The following is a 19,564-nucleotide window of genomic DNA, read 5'->3' on the forward strand; positions in this document are numbered from 1 at the left end:
AGTTATGGCCGCCCCCGCGTATGCCCAATTCTCGGTGCAGAGGACAAGTTCTAAATTGAAATCGCGTTCGCTTGCCAGAGGCCTGACCGTGGAACATTGTTCAGCTGTCGTTTCAAGTTCACTTCTCAACTCTCGAGCCTTGCAAAGTTACTAAAGGAAAAGCGCGCAGCATCTTGGAGCCATTGCTCATGAACCTCACCCTCGCCTCTACGCCTCTGTCAAGTTTCAACTTCATAACGTTTACCTTGGCGCCTTACCGTAGAACTAAATGCTTCAGGTTAGCCAGTTGCAACCGCCAAAACTGCTCAAAAACATGCTTGTGATCAGAAAGCCGTAAATCGCCCTAGAAAAGGTCAAAGACCGATGTAAAACAAGCAAGGCATAGCTAAGACATGCAGGCATGACCACAGTAAAAAGGTTGAAAAGATATTAAAACCGAGCCCAGATATGCACATTTGAACTTGCGTCAAAGATCCAATATGGCGCCTAATTTATGCACACGTCATGCAACATTCAAACTCCGTCATCCAAAAAACGCCCAGATCTCCAACAAGCAAGTTGCGCGTGCATGTCTGTTGCTCGACGTCTGGCGTGAAGGCCGTAATCGATCTTTCTAACTATTTATAAACAACAGCGCATTGAAGCCAGCAATCTTTTAATGGTCAGCGGCAAAAAAGTACCGCCCTCTTATTTATACCGGCGTTGAGGAGAATTTGTTTTTAACGCGCGAACGGACTGGAGAACAGGCCACATTAGCGCGCCACAACATCGCGCGCGCACTTTCTCTCCTCCAACACCATTGGCTTGGCTTTTGTCTTTAAATAAAGGTCAGTTTTACCCAGAGAAAGCCAATTTTCTTATCTGCAATGACTGAAACTATTGCAAAATCCATGAGCACACAGAAAACACGCACTGACGCACGCCTTTCTCCACTCAAACAACACGTCCAACACCATTGGCTTGGCTTTTGTCTTTAAATAAAGGTCAGTTTTACCCAGAGAAAGCCAATTTTCTTATCTGCAATGACTGAAACTATTGCAAAATCCATGAGCACACAGAAAACACGCACTGACGCACGCCTTTCTCCCATCAAACAACACGTCCAACACCATTGGCTTGGCTTTTGTCTTTAAATAAAGGTCAGTTTTACCCAGAGAAAGCCAATTTTCTTATCTGCAATGACTGAAACTATTGCAAAATCCATGAGCACACAGAAAACACGCACTGACGCACGCCTTTCTCCACTCAAACAACACGTCCAACACCATTGGCTTGGCTTTTGTCTTTAAATAAAGGTCAGTTTTACCCAGAGAAAGCCAATTTTCTTATCTGCAATGACTGAAACTATTGCAAAATCCATGAGCACACAGAAAACACGCACTGACGCACGCCTTTCTCCCATCAAACAACACGTCCAACACCATTGGCTTGGCTTTTGTCTTTAAATAAAGGTCAGTTTTACCCAGAGAAAGCCAATTTTCTTATCTGCAATGACTGAAACTATTGCAAAATCCATGAGCACACAGAAAACACGCACTGACGCACGCCTTTCTCCCATCAAACAACACGTCCAACACCATTGGCTTGGCTTTTGTCTTTAAATAAAGGTCAGTTTTACCCAGAGAAAGCCAATTTTCTTATCTGCAATGACTTGAAAAAATATATATATATACATAAAACGAGAGTTGTTCTCAGGCTCTTTGCAATTGTCTAATTCAAGGATGCAAATAAACGGCTATGAACTTCAGTTGTTGGGCTAGCTCAGTGGTAAACAGAGTGAATGGTAACGCAGAGGTTGCAGGTTCGAGTCCCAGGCCAGAGTAAACGATTTCTTTTTTTCGCATTAACTTCGGCAAGAAACTACTTGAAATCTTGTAACTAAAGGTGTAAAGCATTGCACTGGATTGCGTAGTTGTGTGGTAACACCAACGCCTTGTGTTCCCGAGGTCCGAGGTTCAAATCCCAGTGAAGACGGGGGTTTTTTTCATTTGTTTTCCAGGCTGCTAGGCAAGCAAGTTCATTAAGAACGTTAACAAATCGGCTAATTTTCCAGGGTGTTCAGATAGCTCAGTGGATAGAGCAATGTCCCAAATAAATCCAGGTGTTCTAGATGTTCACCTACCCCGCCGTAGGTTCACGTTCATGGTTCATGTTAACTAGAAAAAGGGACCTTGGGGTGGCCCTAGTGGGTTGGTCTATGGTTAATAATTAACTGATGAAATGTTCCTCTCTCCACAGTCGCCCGCTCAAACTGCACAGTACCCTCTACTCAACAATGGAACTCTGGTCATGGATTCGACACCGCACCTTGGTCAGCGCAACATCGACCTTCAACAACAACAACAACAACAACAACAACAACAACTGATGGAATGGTCAACAATGGTCAACAATGGTCAACAATGGTCAATTGGAAACTGTCACTCTACCACATTGGAACGCCTGGAAGTTCGTTTTATTGGAAAATCAAACTCTTGTGCTAACCGAAGATGCGAGAAATTTCCAAAGAAACAGGCCTAATGGTCGCGCTTGCCTTAACGTTCCCAAAATAATTGGTTTCTCCGTTCTCTGTCAAGTTATGGCCGCCCCCGCGTATGCCCAATTCTCGGTGCAGAGGACAAGTTCTAAATTGAAATCGCGTTCGCTTGCCAGAGGCCTGACCGTGGAACATTGTTCAGCTGTCGTTTCAAGTTCACTTCTCAACTCTCGAGCCTTGCAAAGTTACTAAAGGAAAAGCGCGCAGCATCTTGGAGCCATTGCTCATGAACCTCACCCTCGCCTCTACGCCTCTGTCAAGTTTCAACTTCATAACGTTTACCTTGGCGCCTTACCGTAGAACTAAATGCTTCAGGTTAGCCAGTTGCAACCGCCAAAACTGCTCAAAAACATGCTTGTGATCAGAAAGCCGTAAATCGCCCTAGAAAAGGTCAAAGACCGATGTAAAACAAGCAAGGCATAGCTAAGACATGCAGGCATGACCACAGTAAAAAGGTTGAAAAGATATTAAAACCGAGCCCAGATATGCACATTTGAACTTGCGTCAAAGATCCAATATGGCGCCTAATTTATGCACACGTCATGCAACATTCAAACTCCGTCATCCAAAAAACGCCCAGATCTCCAACAAGCAAGTTGCGCGTGCATGTCTGTTGCTCGACGTCTGGCGTGAAGGCCGTAATCGATCTTTCTAACTATTTATAAACAACAGCGCATTGAAGCCAGCAATCTTTTAATGGTCAGCGGCAAAAAAGTACCGCCCTCTTATTTATACCGGCGTTGAGGAGAATTTGTTTTTAACGCGCGAACGGACTGGAGAACAGGCCACATTAGCGCGCCACAACATCGCGCGCGCACTTTCTCTCCTCCAACACCATTGGCTTGGCTTTTGTCTTTAAATAAAGGTCAGTTTTACCCAGAGAAAGCCAATTTTCTTATCTGCAATGACTGAAACTATTGCAAAATCCATGAGCACACAGAAAACACGCACTGACGCACGCCTTTCTCCCATCAAACAACACGTCCAACACCATTGGCTTGGCTTTTGTCTTTAAATAAAGGTCAGTTTTACCCAGAGAAAGCCAATTTTCTTATCTGCAATGACTGAAACTATTGCAAAATCCATGAGCACACAGAAAACACGCACTGACGCACGCCTTTCTCCCATCAAACAACACGTCCAACACCATTGGCTTGGCTTTTGTCTTTAAATAAAGGTCAGTTTTACCCAGAGAAAGCCAATTTTCTTATCTGCAATGACTGAAACTATTGCAAAATCCATGAGCACACAGAAAACACGCACTGACGCACGCCTTTCTCCCATCAAACAACACGTCCAACACCATTGGCTTGGCTTTTGTCTTTAAATAAAGGTCAGTTTTACCCAGAGAAAGCCAATTTTCTTATCTGCAATGACTGAAACTATTGCAAAATCCATGAGCACACAGAAAACACGCACTGACGCACGCCTTTCTCCCATCAAACAACACGTCCAACACCATTGGCTTGGCTTTTGTCTTTAAATAAAGGTCAGTTTTACCCAGAGAAAGCCAATTTTCTTATCTGCAATGACTGAAACTATTGCAAAATCCATGAGCACACAGAAAACACGCACTGACGCACGCCTTTCTCCCATCAAACAACACGTCCAACACCATTGGCTTGGCTTTTGTCTTTAAATAAAGGTCAGTTTTACCCAGAGAAAGCCAATTTTCTTATCTGCAATGACTTGAAAAAATATATATATATACATAAAACGAGAGTTGTTCTCAGGCTCTTTGCAATTGTCTAATTCAAGGATGCAAATAAACGGCTATGAACTTCAGTTGTTGGGCTAGCTCAGTGGTAAACAGAGTGAATGGTAACGCAGAGGTTGCAGGTTCGAGTCCCAGGCCAGAGTAAACGATTTCTTTTTTTCGCATTAACTTCGGCAAGAAACTACTTGAAATCTTGTAACTAAAGGTGTAAAGCATTGCACTGGATTGCGTAGTTGTGTGGTAACACCAACGCCTTGTGTTCCCGAGGTCCGAGGTTCAAATCCCAGTGAAGACGGGGGTTTTTTTCATTTGTTTTCCAGGCTGCTAGGCAAGCAAGTTCATTAAGAACGTTAACAAATCGGCTAATTTTCCAGGGTGTTCAGATAGCTCAGTGGATAGAGCAATGTCCCAAATAAATCCAGGTGTTCTAGATGTTCACCTACCCCGCCGTAGGTTCACGTTCATGGTTCATGTTAACTAGAAAAAGGGACCTTGGGGTGGCCCTAGTGGGTTGGTCTATGGTTAATAATTAACTGATGAAATGTTCCTCTCTCCACAGTCGCCCGCTCAAACTGCACAGTACCCTCTACTCAACAATGGAACTCTGGTCATGGATTCGACACCGCACCTTGGTCAGCGCAACATCGACCTTCAACAACAACAACAACAACAACAACAACAACTGATGGAATGGTCAACAATGGTCAACAATGGTCAACAATGGTCAATTGGAAACTGTCACTCTACCACATTGGAACGCCTGGAAGTTCGTTTTATTGGAAAATCAAACTCTTGTGCTAACCGAAGATGCGAGAAATTTCCAAAGAAACAGGCCTAATGGTCGCGCTTGCCTTAACGTTCCCAAAATAATTGGTTTCTCCGTTCTCTGTCAAGTTATGGCCGCCCCCGCGTATGCCCAATTCTCGGTGCAGAGGACAAGTTCTAAATTGAAATCGCGTTCGCTTGCCAGAGGCCTGACCGTGGAACATTGTTCAGCTGTCGTTTCAAGTTCACTTCTCAACTCTCGAGCCTTGCAAAGTTACTAAAGGAAAAGCGCGCAGCATCTTGGAGCCATTGCTCATGAACCTCACCCTCGCCTCTACGCCTCTGTCAAGTTTCAACTTCATAACGTTTACCTTGGCGCCTTACCGTAGAACTAAATGCTTCAGGTTAGCCAGTTGCAACCGCCAAAACTGCTCAAAAACATGCTTGTGATCAGAAAGCCGTAAATCGCCCTAGAAAAGGTCAAAGACCGATGTAAAACAAGCAAGGCATAGCTAAGACATGCAGGCATGACCACAGTAAAAAGGTTGAAAAGATATTAAAACCGAGCCCAGATATGCACATTTGAACTTGCGTCAAAGATCCAATATGGCGCCTAATTTATGCACACGTCATGCAACATTCAAACTCCGTCATCCAAAAAACGCCCAGATCTCCAACAAGCAAGTTGCGCGTGCATGTCTGTTGCTCGACGTCTGGCGTGAAGGCCGTAATCGATCTTTCTAACTATTTATAAACAACAGCGCATTGAAGCCAGCAATCTTTTAATGGTCAGCGGCAAAAAAGTACCGCCCTCTTATTTATACCGGCGTTGAGGAGAATTTGTTTTTAACGCGCGAACGGACTGGAGAACAGGCCACATTAGCGCGCCACAACATCGCGCGCGCACTTTCTCTCCTCCAACACCATTGGCTTGGCTTTTGTCTTTAAATAAAGGTCAGTTTTACCCAGAGAAAGCCAATTTTCTTATCTGCAATGACTGAAACTATTGCAAAATCCATGAGCACACAGAAAACACGCACTGACGCACGCCTTTCTCCACTCAAACAACACGTCCAACACCATTGGCTTGGCTTTTGTCTTTAAATAAAGGTCAGTTTTACCCAGAGAAAGCCAATTTTCTTATCTGCAATGACTGAAACTATTGCAAAATCCATGAGCACACAGAAAACACGCACTGACGCACGCCTTTCTCCACTCAAACAACACGTCCAACACCATTGGCTTGGCTTTTGTCTTTAAATAAAGGTCAGTTTTACCCAGAGAAAGCCAATTTTCTTATCTGCAATGACTGAAACTATTGCAAAATCCATGAGCACACAGAAAACACGCACTGACGCACGCCTTTCTCCCATCAAACAACACGTCCAACACCATTGGCTTGGCTTTTGTCTTTAAATAAAGGTCAGTTTTACCCAGAGAAAGCCAATTTTCTTATCTGCAATGACTTGAAAAAATATATATATATACATAAAACGAGAGTTGTTCTCAGGCTCTTTGCAATTGTCTAATTCAAGGATGCAAATAAACGGCTATGAACTTCAGTTGTTGGGCTAGCTCAGTGGTAAACAGAGTGAATGGTAACGCAGAGGTTGCAGGTTCGAGTCCCAGGCCAGAGTAAACGATTTCTTTTTTTCGCATTAACTTCGGCAAGAAACTACTTGAAATCTTGTAACTAAAGGTGTAAAGCATTGCACTGGATTGCGTAGTTGTGTGGTAACACCAACGCCTTGTGTTCCCGAGGTCCGAGGTTCAAATCCCAGTGAAGACGGGGGTTTTTTTCATTTGTTTTCCAGGCTGCTAGGCAAGCAAGTTCATTAAGAACGTTAACAAATCGGCTAATTTTCCAGGGTGTTCAGATAGCTCAGTGGATAGAGCAATGTCCCAAATAAATCCAGGTGTTCTAGATGTTCACCTACCCCGCCGTAGGTTCACGTTCATGGTTCATGTTAACTAGAAAAAGGGACCTTGGGGTGGCCCTAGTGGGTTGGTCTATGGTTAATAATTAACTGATGAAATGTTCCTCTCTCCACAGTCGCCCGCTCAAACTGCACAGTACCCTCTACTCAACAATGGAACTCTGGTCATGGATTCGACACCGCACCTTGGTCAGCGCAACATCGACCTTCAACAACAACAACAACAACAACAACAACAACAACAACTGATGGAATGGTCAACAATGGTCAACAATGGTCAACAATGGTCAATTGGAAACTGTCACTCTACCACATTGGAACGCCTGGAAGTTCGTTTTATTGGAAAATCAAACTCTTGTGCTAACCGAAGATGCGAGAAATTTCCAAAGAAACAGGCCTAATGGTCGCGCTTGCCTTAACGTTCCCAAAATAATTGGTTTCTCCGTTCTCTGTCAAGTTATGGCCGCCCCCGCGTATGCCCAATTCTCGGTGCAGAGGACAAGTTCTAAATTGAAATCGCGTTCGCTTGCCAGAGGCCTGACCGTGGAACATTGTTCAGCTGTCGTTTCAAGTTCACTTCTCAACTCTCGAGCCTTGCAAAGTTACTAAAGGAAAAGCGCGCAGCATCTTGGAGCCATTGCTCATGAACCTCACCCTCGCCTCTACGCCTCTGTCAAGTTTCAACTTCATAACGTTTACCTTGGCGCCTTACCGTAGAACTAAATGCTTCAGGTTAGCCAGTTGCAACCGCCAAAACTGCTCAAAAACATGCTTGTGATCAGAAAGCCGTAAATCGCCCTAGAAAAGGTCAAAGACCGATGTAAAACAAGCAAGGCATAGCTAAGACATGCAGGCATGACCACAGTAAAAAGGTTGAAAAGATATTAAAACCGAGCCCAGATATGCACATTTGAACTTGCGTCAAAGATCCAATATGGCGCCTAATTTATGCACACGTCATGCAACATTCAAACTCCGTCATCCAAAAAACGCCCAGATCTCCAACAAGCAAGTTGCGCGTGCATGTCTGTTGCTCGACGTCTGGCGTGAAGGCCGTAATCGATCTTTCTAACTATTTATAAACAACAGCGCATTGAAGCCAGCAATCTTTTAATGGTCAGCGGCAAAAAAGTACCGCCCTCTTATTTATACCGGCGTTGAGGAGAATTTGTTTTTAACGCGCGAACGGACTGGAGAACAGGCCACATTAGCGCGCCACAACATCGCGCGCGCACTTTCTCTCCTCCAACACCATTGGCTTGGCTTTTGTCTTTAAATAAAGGTCAGTTTTACCCAGAGAAAGCCAATTTTCTTATCTGCAATGACTGAAACTATTGCAAAATCCATGAGCACACAGAAAACACGCACTGACGCACGCCTTTCTCCACTCAAACAACACGTCCAACACCATTGGCTTGGCTTTTGTCTTTAAATAAAGGTCAGTTTTACCCAGAGAAAGCCAATTTTCTTATCTGCAATGACTGAAACTATTGCAAAATCCATGAGCACACAGAAAACACGCACTGACGCACGCCTTTCTCCACTCAAACAACACGTCCAACACCATTGGCTTGGCTTTTGTCTTTAAATAAAGGTCAGTTTTACCCAGAGAAAGCCAATTTTCTTATCTGCAATGACTGAAACTATTGCAAAATCCATGAGCACACAGAAAACACGCACTGACGCACGCCTTTCTCCCATCAAACAACACGTCCAACACCATTGGCTTGGCTTTTGTCTTTAAATAAAGGTCAGTTTTACCCAGAGAAAGCCAATTTTCTTATCTGCAATGACTTGAAAAAATATATATATATATACATAAAACGAGAGTTGTTCTCAGGCTCTTTGCAATTGTCTAATTCAAGGATGCAAATAAACGGCTATGAACTTCAGTTGTTGGGCTAGCTCAGTGGTAAACAGAGTGAATGGTAACGCAGAGGTTGCAGGTTCGAGTCCCAGGCCAGAGTAAACGATTTCTTTTTTTCGCATTAACTTCGGCAAGAAACTACTTGAAATCTTGTAACTAAAGGTGTAAAGCATTGCACTGGATTGCGTAGTTGTGTGGTAACACCAACGCCTTGTGTTCCCGAGGTCCGAGGTTCAAATCCCAGTGAAGACGGGGGTTTTTTTCATTTGTTTTCCAGGCTGCTAGGCAAGCAAGTTCATTAAGAACGTTAACAAATCGGCTAATTTTCCAGGGTGTTCAGATAGCTCAGTGGATAGAGCAATGTCCCAAATAAATCCAGGTGTTCTAGATGTTCACCTACCCCGCCGTAGGTTCACGTTCATGGTTCATGTTAACTAGAAAAAGGGACCTTGGGGTGGCCCTAGTGGGTTGGTCTATGGTTAATAATTAACTGATGAAATGTTCCTCTCTCCACAGTCGCCCGCTCAAACTGCACAGTACCCTCTACTCAACAATGGAACTCTGGTCATGGATTCGACACCGCACCTTGGTCAGCGCAACATCGACCTTCAACAACAACAACAACAACAACAACAACAACAACTGATGGAATGGTCAACAATGGTCAACAATGGTCAACAATGGTCAATTGGAAACTGTCACTCTACCACATTGGAACGCCTGGAAGTTCGTTTTATTGGAAAATCAAACTCTTGTGCTAACCGAAGATGCGAGAAATTTCCAAAGAAACAGGCCTAATGGTCGCGCTTGCCTTAACGTTCCCAAAATAATTGGTTTCTCCGTTCTCTGTCAAGTTATGGCCGCCCCCGCGTATGCCCAATTCTCGGTGCAGAGGACAAGTTCTAAATTGAAATCGCGTTCGCTTGCCAGAGGCCTGACCGTGGAACATTGTTCAGCTGTCGTTTCAAGTTCACTTCTCAACTCTCGAGCCTTGCAAAGTTACTAAAGGAAAAGCGCGCAGCATCTTGGAGCCATTGCTCATGAACCTCACCCTCGCCTCTACGCCTCTGTCAAGTTTCAACTTCATAACGTTTACCTTGGCGCCTTACCGTAGAACTAAATGCTTCAGGTTAGCCAGTTGCAACCGCCAAAACTGCTCAAAAACATGCTTGTGATCAGAAAGCCGTAAATCGCCCTAGAAAAGGTCAAAGACCGATGTAAAACAAGCAAGGCATAGCTAAGACATGCAGGCATGACCACAGTAAAAAGGTTGAAAAGATATTAAAACCGAGCCCAGATATGCACATTTGAACTTGCGTCAAAGATCCAATATGGCGCCTAATTTATGCACACGTCATGCAACATTCAAACTCCGTCATCCAAAAAACGCCCAGATCTCCAACAAGCAAGTTGCGCGTGCATGTCTGTTGCTCGACGTCTGGCGTGAAGGCCGTAATCGATCTTTCTAACTATTTATAAACAACAGCGCATTGAAGCCAGCAATCTTTTAATGGTCAGCGGCAAAAAAGTACCGCCCTCTTATTTATACCGGCGTTGAGGAGAATTTGTTTTTAACGCGCGAACGGACTGGAGAACAGGCCACATTAGCGCGCCACAACATCGCGCGCGCACTTTCTCTCCTCCAACACCATTGGCTTGGCTTTTGTCTTTAAATAAAGGTCAGTTTTACCCAGAGAAAGCCAATTTTCTTATCTGCAATGACTGAAACTATTGCAAAATCCATGAGCACACAGAAAACACGCACTGACGCACGCCTTTCTCCACTCAAACAACACGTCCAACACCATTGGCTTGGCTTTTGTCTTTAAATAAAGGTCAGTTTTACCCAGAGAAAGCCAATTTTCTTATCTGCAATGACTGAAACTATTGCAAAATCCATGAGCACACAGAAAACACGCACTGACGCACGCCTTTCTCCCATCAAACAACACGTCCAACACCATTGGCTTGGCTTTTGTCTTTAAATAAAGGTCAGTTTTACCCAGAGAAAGCCAATTTTCTTATCTGCAATGACTGAAACTATTGCAAAATCCATGAGCACACAGAAAACACGCACTGACGCACGCCTTTCTCCCATCAAACAACACGTCCAACACCATTGGCTTGGCTTTTGTCTTTAAATAAAGGTCAGTTTTACCCAGAGAAAGCCAATTTTCTTATCTGCAATGACTTGAAAAAATATATATATATACATAAAACGAGAGTTGTTCTCAGGCTCTTTGCAATTGTCTAATTCAAGGATGCAAATAAACGGCTATGAACTTCAGTTGTTGGGCTAGCTCAGTGGTAAACAGAGTGAATGGTAACGCAGAGGTTGCAGGTTCGAGTCCCAGGCCAGAGTAAACGATTTCTTTTTTTCGCATTAACTTCGGCAAGAAACTACTTGAAATCTTGTAACTAAAGGTGTAAAGCATTGCACTGGATTGCGTAGTTGTGTGGTAACACCAACGCCTTGTGTTCCCGAGGTCCGAGGTTCAAATCCCAGTGAAGACGGGGGTTTTTTTCATTTGTTTTCCAGGCTGCTAGGCAAGCAAGTTCATTAAGAACGTTAACAAATCGGCTAATTTTCCAGGGTGTTCAGATAGCTCAGTGGATAGAGCAATGTCCCAAATAAATCCAGGTGTTCTAGATGTTCACCTACCCCGCCGTAGGTTCACGTTCATGGTTCATGTTAACTAGAAAAAGGGACCTTGGGGTGGCCCTAGTGGGTTGGTCTATGGTTAATAATTAACTGATGAAATGTTCCTCTCTCCACAGTCGCCCGCTCAAACTGCACAGTACCCTCTACTCAACAATGGAACTCTGGTCATGGATTCGACACCGCACCTTGGTCAGCGCAACATCGACCTTCAACAACAACAACAACAACAACAACAACAACAACAACTGATGGAATGGTCAACAATGGTCAACAATGGTCAACAATGGTCAATTGGAAACTGTCACTCTACCACATTGGAACGCCTGGAAGTTCGTTTTATTGGAAAATCAAACTCTTGTGCTAACCGAAGATGCGAGAAATTTCCAAAGAAACAGGCCTAATGGTCGCGCTTGCCTTAACGTTCCCAAAATAATTGGTTTCTCCGTTCTCTGTCAAGTTATGGCCGCCCCCGCGTATGCCCAATTCTCGGTGCAGAGGACAAGTTCTAAATTGAAATCGCGTTCGCTTGCCAGAGGCCTGACCGTGGAACATTGTTCAGCTGTCGTTTCAAGTTCACTTCTCAACTCTCGAGCCTTGCAAAGTTACTAAAGGAAAAGCGCGCAGCATCTTGGAGCCATTGCTCATGAACCTCACCCTCGCCTCTACGCCTCTGTCAAGTTTCAACTTCATAACGTTTACCTTGGCGCCTTACCGTAGAACTAAATGCTTCAGGTTAGCCAGTTGCAACCGCCAAAACTGCTCAAAAACATGCTTGTGATCAGAAAGCCGTAAATCGCCCTAGAAAAGGTCAAAGACCGATGTAAAACAAGCAAGGCATAGCTAAGACATGCAGGCATGACCACAGTAAAAAGGTTGAAAAGATATTAAAACCGAGCCCAGATATGCACATTTGAACTTGCGTCAAAGATCCAATATGGCGCCTAATTTATGCACACGTCATGCAACATTCAAACTCCGTCATCCAAAAAACGCCCAGATCTCCAACAAGCAAGTTGCGCGTGCATGTCTGTTGCTCGACGTCTGGCGTGAAGGCCGTAATCGATCTTTCTAACTATTTATAAACAACAGCGCATTGAAGCCAGCAATCTTTTAATGGTCAGCGGCAAAAAAGTACCGCCCTCTTATTTATACCGGCGTTGAGGAGAATTTGTTTTTAACGCGCGAACGGACTGGAGAACAGGCCACATTAGCGCGCCACAACATCGCGCGCGCACTTTCTCTCCTCCAACACCATTGGCTTGGCTTTTGTCTTTAAATAAAGGTCAGTTTTACCCAGAGAAAGCCAATTTTCTTATCTGCAATGACTGAAACTATTGCAAAATCCATGAGCACACAGAAAACACGCACTGACGCACGCCTTTCTCCACTCAAACAACACGTCCAACACCATTGGCTTGGCTTTTGTCTTTAAATAAAGGTCAGTTTTACCCAGAGAAAGCCAATTTTCTTATCTGCAATGACTGAAACTATTGCAAAATCCATGAGCACACAGAAAACACGCACTGACGCACGCCTTTCTCCCATCAAACAACACGTCCAACACCATTGGCTTGGCTTTTGTCTTTAAATAAAGGTCAGTTTTACCCAGAGAAAGCCAATTTTCTTATCTGCAATGACTGAAACTATTGCAAAATCCATGAGCACACAGAAAACACGCACTGACGCACGCCTTTCTCCACTCAAACAACACGTCCAACACCATTGGCTTGGCTTTTGTCTTTAAATAAAGGTCAGTTTTACCCAGAGAAAGCCAATTTTCTTATCTGCAATGACTGAAACTATTGCAAAATCCATGAGCACACAGAAAACACGCACTGACGCACGCCTTTCTCCCATCAAACAACACGTCCAACACCATTGGCTTGGCTTTTGTCTTTAAATAAAGGTCAGTTTTACCCAGAGAAAGCCAATTTTCTTATCTGCAATGACTGAAACTATTGCAAAATCCATGAGCACACAGAAAACACGCACTGACGCACGCCTTTCTCCCATCAAACAACACGTCCAACACCATTGGCTTGGCTTTTGTCTTTAAATAAAGGTCAGTTTTACCCAGAGAAAGCCAATTTTCTTATCTGCAATGACTTGAAAAAATATATATATATATACATAAAACGAGAGTTGTTCTCAGGCTCTTTGCAATTGTCTAATTCAAGGATGCAAATAAACGGCTATGAACTTCAGTTGTTGGGCTAGCTCAGTGGTAAACAGAGTGAATGGTAACGCAGAGGTTGCAGGTTCGAGTCCCAGGCCAGAGTAAACGATTTCTTTTTTTCGCATTAACTTCGGCAAGAAACTACTTGAAATCTTGTAACTAAAGGTGTAAAGCATTGCACTGGATTGCGTAGTTGTGTGGTAACACCAACGCCTTGTGTTCCCGAGGTCCGAGGTTCAAATCCCAGTGAAGACGGGGGTTTTTTTCATTTGTTTTCCAGGCTGCTAGGCAAGCAAGTTCATTAAGAACGTTAACAAATCGGCTAATTTTCCAGGGTGTTCAGATAGCTCAGTGGATAGAGCAATGTCCCAAATAAATCCAGGTGTTCTAGATGTTCACCTACCCCGCCGTAGGTTCACGTTCATGGTTCATGTTAACTAGAAAAAGGGACCTTGGGGTGGCCCTAGTGGGTTGGTCTATGGTTAATAATTAACTGATGAAATGTTCCTCTCTCCACAGTCGCCCGCTCAAACTGCACAGTACCCTCTACTCAACAATGGAACTCTGGTCATGGATTCGACACCGCACCTTGGTCAGCGCAACATCGACCTTCAACAACAACAACAACAACAACAACAACAACAACTGATGGAATGGTCAACAATGGTCAACAATGGTCAACAATGGTCAATTGGAAACTGTCACTCTACCACATTGGAACGCCTGGAAGTTCGTTTTATTGGAAAATCAAACTCTTGTGCTAACCGAAGATGCGAGAAATTTCCAAAGAAACAGGCCTAATGGTCGCGCTTGCCTTAACGTTCCCAAAATAATTGGTTTCTCCGTTCTCTGTCAAGTTATGGCCGCCCCCGCGTATGCCCAATTCTCGGTGCAGAGGACAAGTTCTAAATTGAAATCGCGTTCGCTTGCCAGAGGCCTGACCGTGGAACATTGTTCAGCTGTCGTTTCAAGTTCACTTCTCAACTCTCGAGCCTTGCAAAGTTACTAAAGGAAAAGCGCGCAGCATCTTGGAGCCATTGCTCATGAACCTCACCCTCGCCTCTACGCCTCTGTCAAGTTTCAACTTCATAACGTTTACCTTGGCGCCTTACCGTAGAACTAAATGCTTCAGGTTAGCCAGTTGCAACCGCCAAAACTGCTCAAAAACATGCTTGTGATCAGAAAGCCGTAAATCGCCCTAGAAAAGGTCAAAGACCGATGTAAAACAAGCAAGGCATAGCTAAGACATGCAGGCATGACCACAGTAAAAAGGTTGAAAAGATATTAAAACCGAGCCCAGATATGCACATTTGAACTTGCGTCAAAGATCCAATATGGCGCCTAATTTATGCACACGTCATGCAACATTCAAACTCCGTCATCCAAAAAACGCCCAGATCTCCAACAAGCAAGTTGCGCGTGCATGTCTGTTGCTCGACGTCTGGCGTGAAGGCCGTAATCGATCTTTCTAACTATTTATAAACAACAGCGCATTGAAGCCAGCAATCTTTTAATGGTCAGCGGCAAAAAAGTACCGCCCTCTTATTTATACCGGCGTTGAGGAGAATTTGTTTTTAACGCGCGAACGGACTGGAGAACAGGCCACATTAGCGCGCCACAACATCGCGCGCGCACTTTCTCTCCTCCAACACCATTGGCTTGGCTTTTGTCTTTAAATAAAGGTCAGTTTTACCCAGAGAAAGCCAATTTTCTTATCTGCAATGACTGAAACTATTGCAAAATCCATGAGCACACAGAAAACACGCACTGACGCACGCCTTTCTCCCATCAAACAACACGTCCAACACCATTGGCTTGGCTTTTGTCTTTAAATAAAGGTCAGTTTTACCCAGAGAAAGCCAATTTTCTTATCTGCAATGACTGAAACTATTGCAAAATCCATGAGCACACAGAAAACACGCACTGACGCACGCCTTTCTCCCATCAAACAACACGTCCAACACCATTGGCTTGGCTTTTGTCTTTAAATAAAGGTCAGTTTTACCCAGAGAAAGCCAATTTTCTTATCTGCAATGACTGAAACTATTGCAAAATCCATGAGCACACAGAAAACACGCACTGACGCACGCCTTTCTCCCATCAAACAACACGTCCAACACCATTGGCTTGGCTTTTGTCTTTAAATAAAGGTCAGTTTTACCCAGAGAAAGCCAATTTTCTTATCTGCAATGACTGAAACTATTGCAAAATCCATGAGCACACAGAAAACACGCACTGACGCACGCCTTTCTCCCATCAAACAACACGTCCAACACCATTGGCTTGGCTTTTGTCTTTAAATAAAGGTCAGTTTTACCCAGAGAAAGCCAATTTTCTTATCTGCAATGACTGAAACTATTGCAAAATCCATGAGCACACAGAAAACACGCACTGACGCACGCCTTTCTCCCATCAAACAACACGTCCAACACCATTGGCTTGGCTTTTGTCTTTAAATAAAGGTCAGTTTTACCCAGAGAAAGCCAATTTTCTTATCTGCAATGACTTGAAAAAATATATATATATATACATAAAACGAGAGTTGTTCTCAGGCTCTTTGCAATTGTCTAATTCAAGGATGCAAATAAACGGCTATGAACTTCAGTTGTTGGGCTAGCTCAGTGGTAAACAGAGTGAATGGTAACGCAGAGGTTGCAGGTTCGAGTCCCAGGCCAGAGTAAACGATTTCTTTTTTTCGCATTAACTTCGGCAAGAAACTACTTGAAATCTTGTAACTAAAGGTGTAAAGCATTGCACTGGATTGCGTAGTTGTGTGGTAACACCAACGCCTTGTGTTCCCGAGGTCCGAGGTTCAAATCCCAGTGAAGACGGGGGTTTTTTTCATTTGTTTTCCAGGCTGCTAGGCAAGCAAGTTCATTAAGAACGTTAACAAATCGGCTAATTTTCCAGGGTGTTCAGATAGCTCAGTGGATAGAGCAATGTCCCAAATAAATCCAGGTGTTCTAGATGTTCACCTACCCCGCCGTAGGTTCACGTTCATGGTTCATGTTAACTAGAAAAAGGGACCTTGGGGTGGCCCTAGTGGGTTGGTCTATGGTTAATAATTAACTGATGAAATGTTCCTCTCTCCACAGTCGCCCGCTCAAACTGCACAGTACCCTCTACTCAACAATGGAACTCTGGTCATGGATTCGACACCGCACCTTGGTCAGCGCAACATCGACCTTCAACAACAACAACAACAACAACAACAACAACAACTGATGGAATGGTCAACAATGGTCAACAATGGTCAACAATGGTCAATTGGAAACTGTCACTCTACCACATTGGAACGCCTGGAAGTTCGTTTTATTGGAAAATCAAACTCTTGTGCTAACCGAAGATGCGAGAAATTTCCAAAGAAACAGGCCTAATGGTCGCGCTTGCCTTAACGTTCCCAAAATAATTGGTTTCTCCGTTCTCTGTCAAGTTATGGCCGCCCCCGCGTATGCCCAATTCTCGGTGCAGAGGACAAGTTCTAAATTGAAATCGCGTTCGCTTGCCAGAGGCCTGACCGTGGAACATTGTTCAGCTGTCGTTTCAAGTTCACTTCTCAACTCTCGAGCCTTGCAAAGTTACTAAAGGAAAAGCGCGCAGCATCTTGGAGCCATTGCTCATGAACCTCACCCTCGCCTCTACGCCTCTGTCAAGTTTCAACTTCATAACGTTTACCTTGGCGCCTTACCGTAGAACTAAATGCTTCAGGTTAGCCAGTTGCAACCGCCAAAACTGCTCAAAAACATGCTTGTGATCAGAAAGCCGTAAATCGCCCTAGAAAAGGTCAAAGACCGATGTAAAACAAGCAAGGCATAGCTAAGACATGCAGGCATGACCACAGTAAAAAGGTTGAAAAGATATTAAAACCGAGCCCAGATATGCACATTTGAACTTGCGTCAAAGATCCAATATGGCGCCTAATTTATGCACACGTCATGCAACATTCAAACTCCGTCATCCAAAAAACGCCCAGATCTCCAACAAGCAAGTTGCGCGTGCATGTCTGTTGCTCGACGTCTGGCGTGAAGGCCGTAATCGATCTTTCTAACTATTTATAAACAACAGCGCATTGAAGCCAGCAATCTTTTAATGGTCAGCGGCAAAAAAGTACCGCCCTCTTATTTATACCGGCGTTGAGGAGAATTTGTTTTTAACGCGCGAACGGACTGGAGAACAGGCCACATTAGCGCGCCACAACATCGCGCGCGCACTTTCTCTCCTCCAACACCATTGGCTTGGCTTTTGTCTTTAAATAAAGGTCAGTTTTACCCAGAGAAAGCCAATTTTCTTATCTGCAATGACTGAAACTATTGCAAAATCCATGAGCACACAGAAAACACGCACTGACGCACGCCTTTCTCCACTCAAACAACACGTCCAACACCATTGGCTTGGCTTTTGTCTTTAAATAAAGGTCAGTTTTACCCAGAGAAAGCCAATTTTCTTATCTGCAATGACTGAAACTATTGCAAAATCCATGAGCACACAGAAAACACGCACTGACGCACGCCTTTCTCCCATCAAACAACACGTCCAACACCATTGGCTTGGCTTTTGTCTTTAAATAAAGGTCAGTTTTACCCAGAGAAAGCCAATTTTCTTATCTGCAATGACTTGAAAAAATATATATATATACATAAAACGAGAGTTGTTCTCAGGCTCTTTGCAATTGTCTAATTCAAGGATGCAAATAAACGGCTATGAACTTCAGTTGTTGGGCTAGCTCAGTGGTAAACAGAGTGAATGGTAACGCAGAGGTTGCAGGTTCGAGTCCCAGGCCAGAGTAAACGATTTCTTTTTTTCGCATTAACTTCGGCAAGAAACTACTTGAAATCTTGTAACTAAAGGTGTAAAGCATTGCACTGGGTTGCGTAGTTGTGTGGTAACACCAACGCCTTGTGTTGCCGAGGTCCGAGGTTCAAACCCCAGTTAAGACGGGTTTTTTTTCAGTTGTTTTCTAGGCTCCTCAGCAAGGAACTACATCAAAAGCATAGATAAATCGCTTCAATCTTCGGGGTTGTGGTGGCTCAAACGGTAAGTGAGTGGGAACATTACAAGTTACTGAAAACTGGTTAACCAACTGAGGTCGCAGGTTCAAACCTGTGTACCCGATTCTGGACTGACTTATCACTACCAATTGAACGACTTACAGTGCGCTGGCGAAACGCTGGGTTTGATTAGCTGAAGAGACTTCGGTCAGAGTAGGTGGTGTCGGCCTTGTCAAAGTACCCAGCGCCCGAATAAGATCAAGTACGTTGTGTTACATAAGTCACAGCCAGATTGATGAGGGTAGGGTGAGGTAGGGGGGTGGTGGAGTGATCTATCAAAACTACTAATTCAAACTTTCATTGCAGATCCTTCGCTTCGACTTCGTAATGCGCTCCGAATATCGAACTGTCGAAATATCGAACTGTCGAAATATCGAAATGTCACATCATTCGCTCCGAATTCGAAATCCGCATCCGCTATCCGAATATCGAAACTTCGAATATTGAAACTTCGACTACGAATTCGAATATCGAACTTCGACTTCGAACTTTCGTTTTTTTTCAATTTTTTTTGTTTTTCCCGAGAGCGGGAAGATTGGATGCAAAATTGGAAGTCTTCAAACTCTCAACAACAAACGCTACAATCTCCAACAAGCAATTTGCACGTGCATGTCTCTTGCTCAACGTCTCAGCTTCACGCCGCACACAGTCCTTCTAACTCTTTATAAATAAGAGGCGATTTTAGCCAGTAAAAATACACATGCCTTAACTGTTTGAACGGTCAACGGCAAACACCAGTCGAAGTCTAATATAGGCTGATTTTAAGACTGAGTCGGATAGAACCTAAGTGTAGGTGTTGCGGAGTCAGAATCACATGGGATGTAAGTGTAATGGAGTCTTCATCAAACTGGGTATG

Source organism: Montipora foliosa, unplaced genomic scaffold, assembly GCF_036669935.1.
Source record: "Montipora foliosa isolate CH-2021 unplaced genomic scaffold, ASM3666993v2 scaffold_261, whole genome shotgun sequence".
Lineage (NCBI taxonomy): Eukaryota > Metazoa > Cnidaria > Anthozoa > Scleractinia > Acroporidae > Montipora > Montipora foliosa.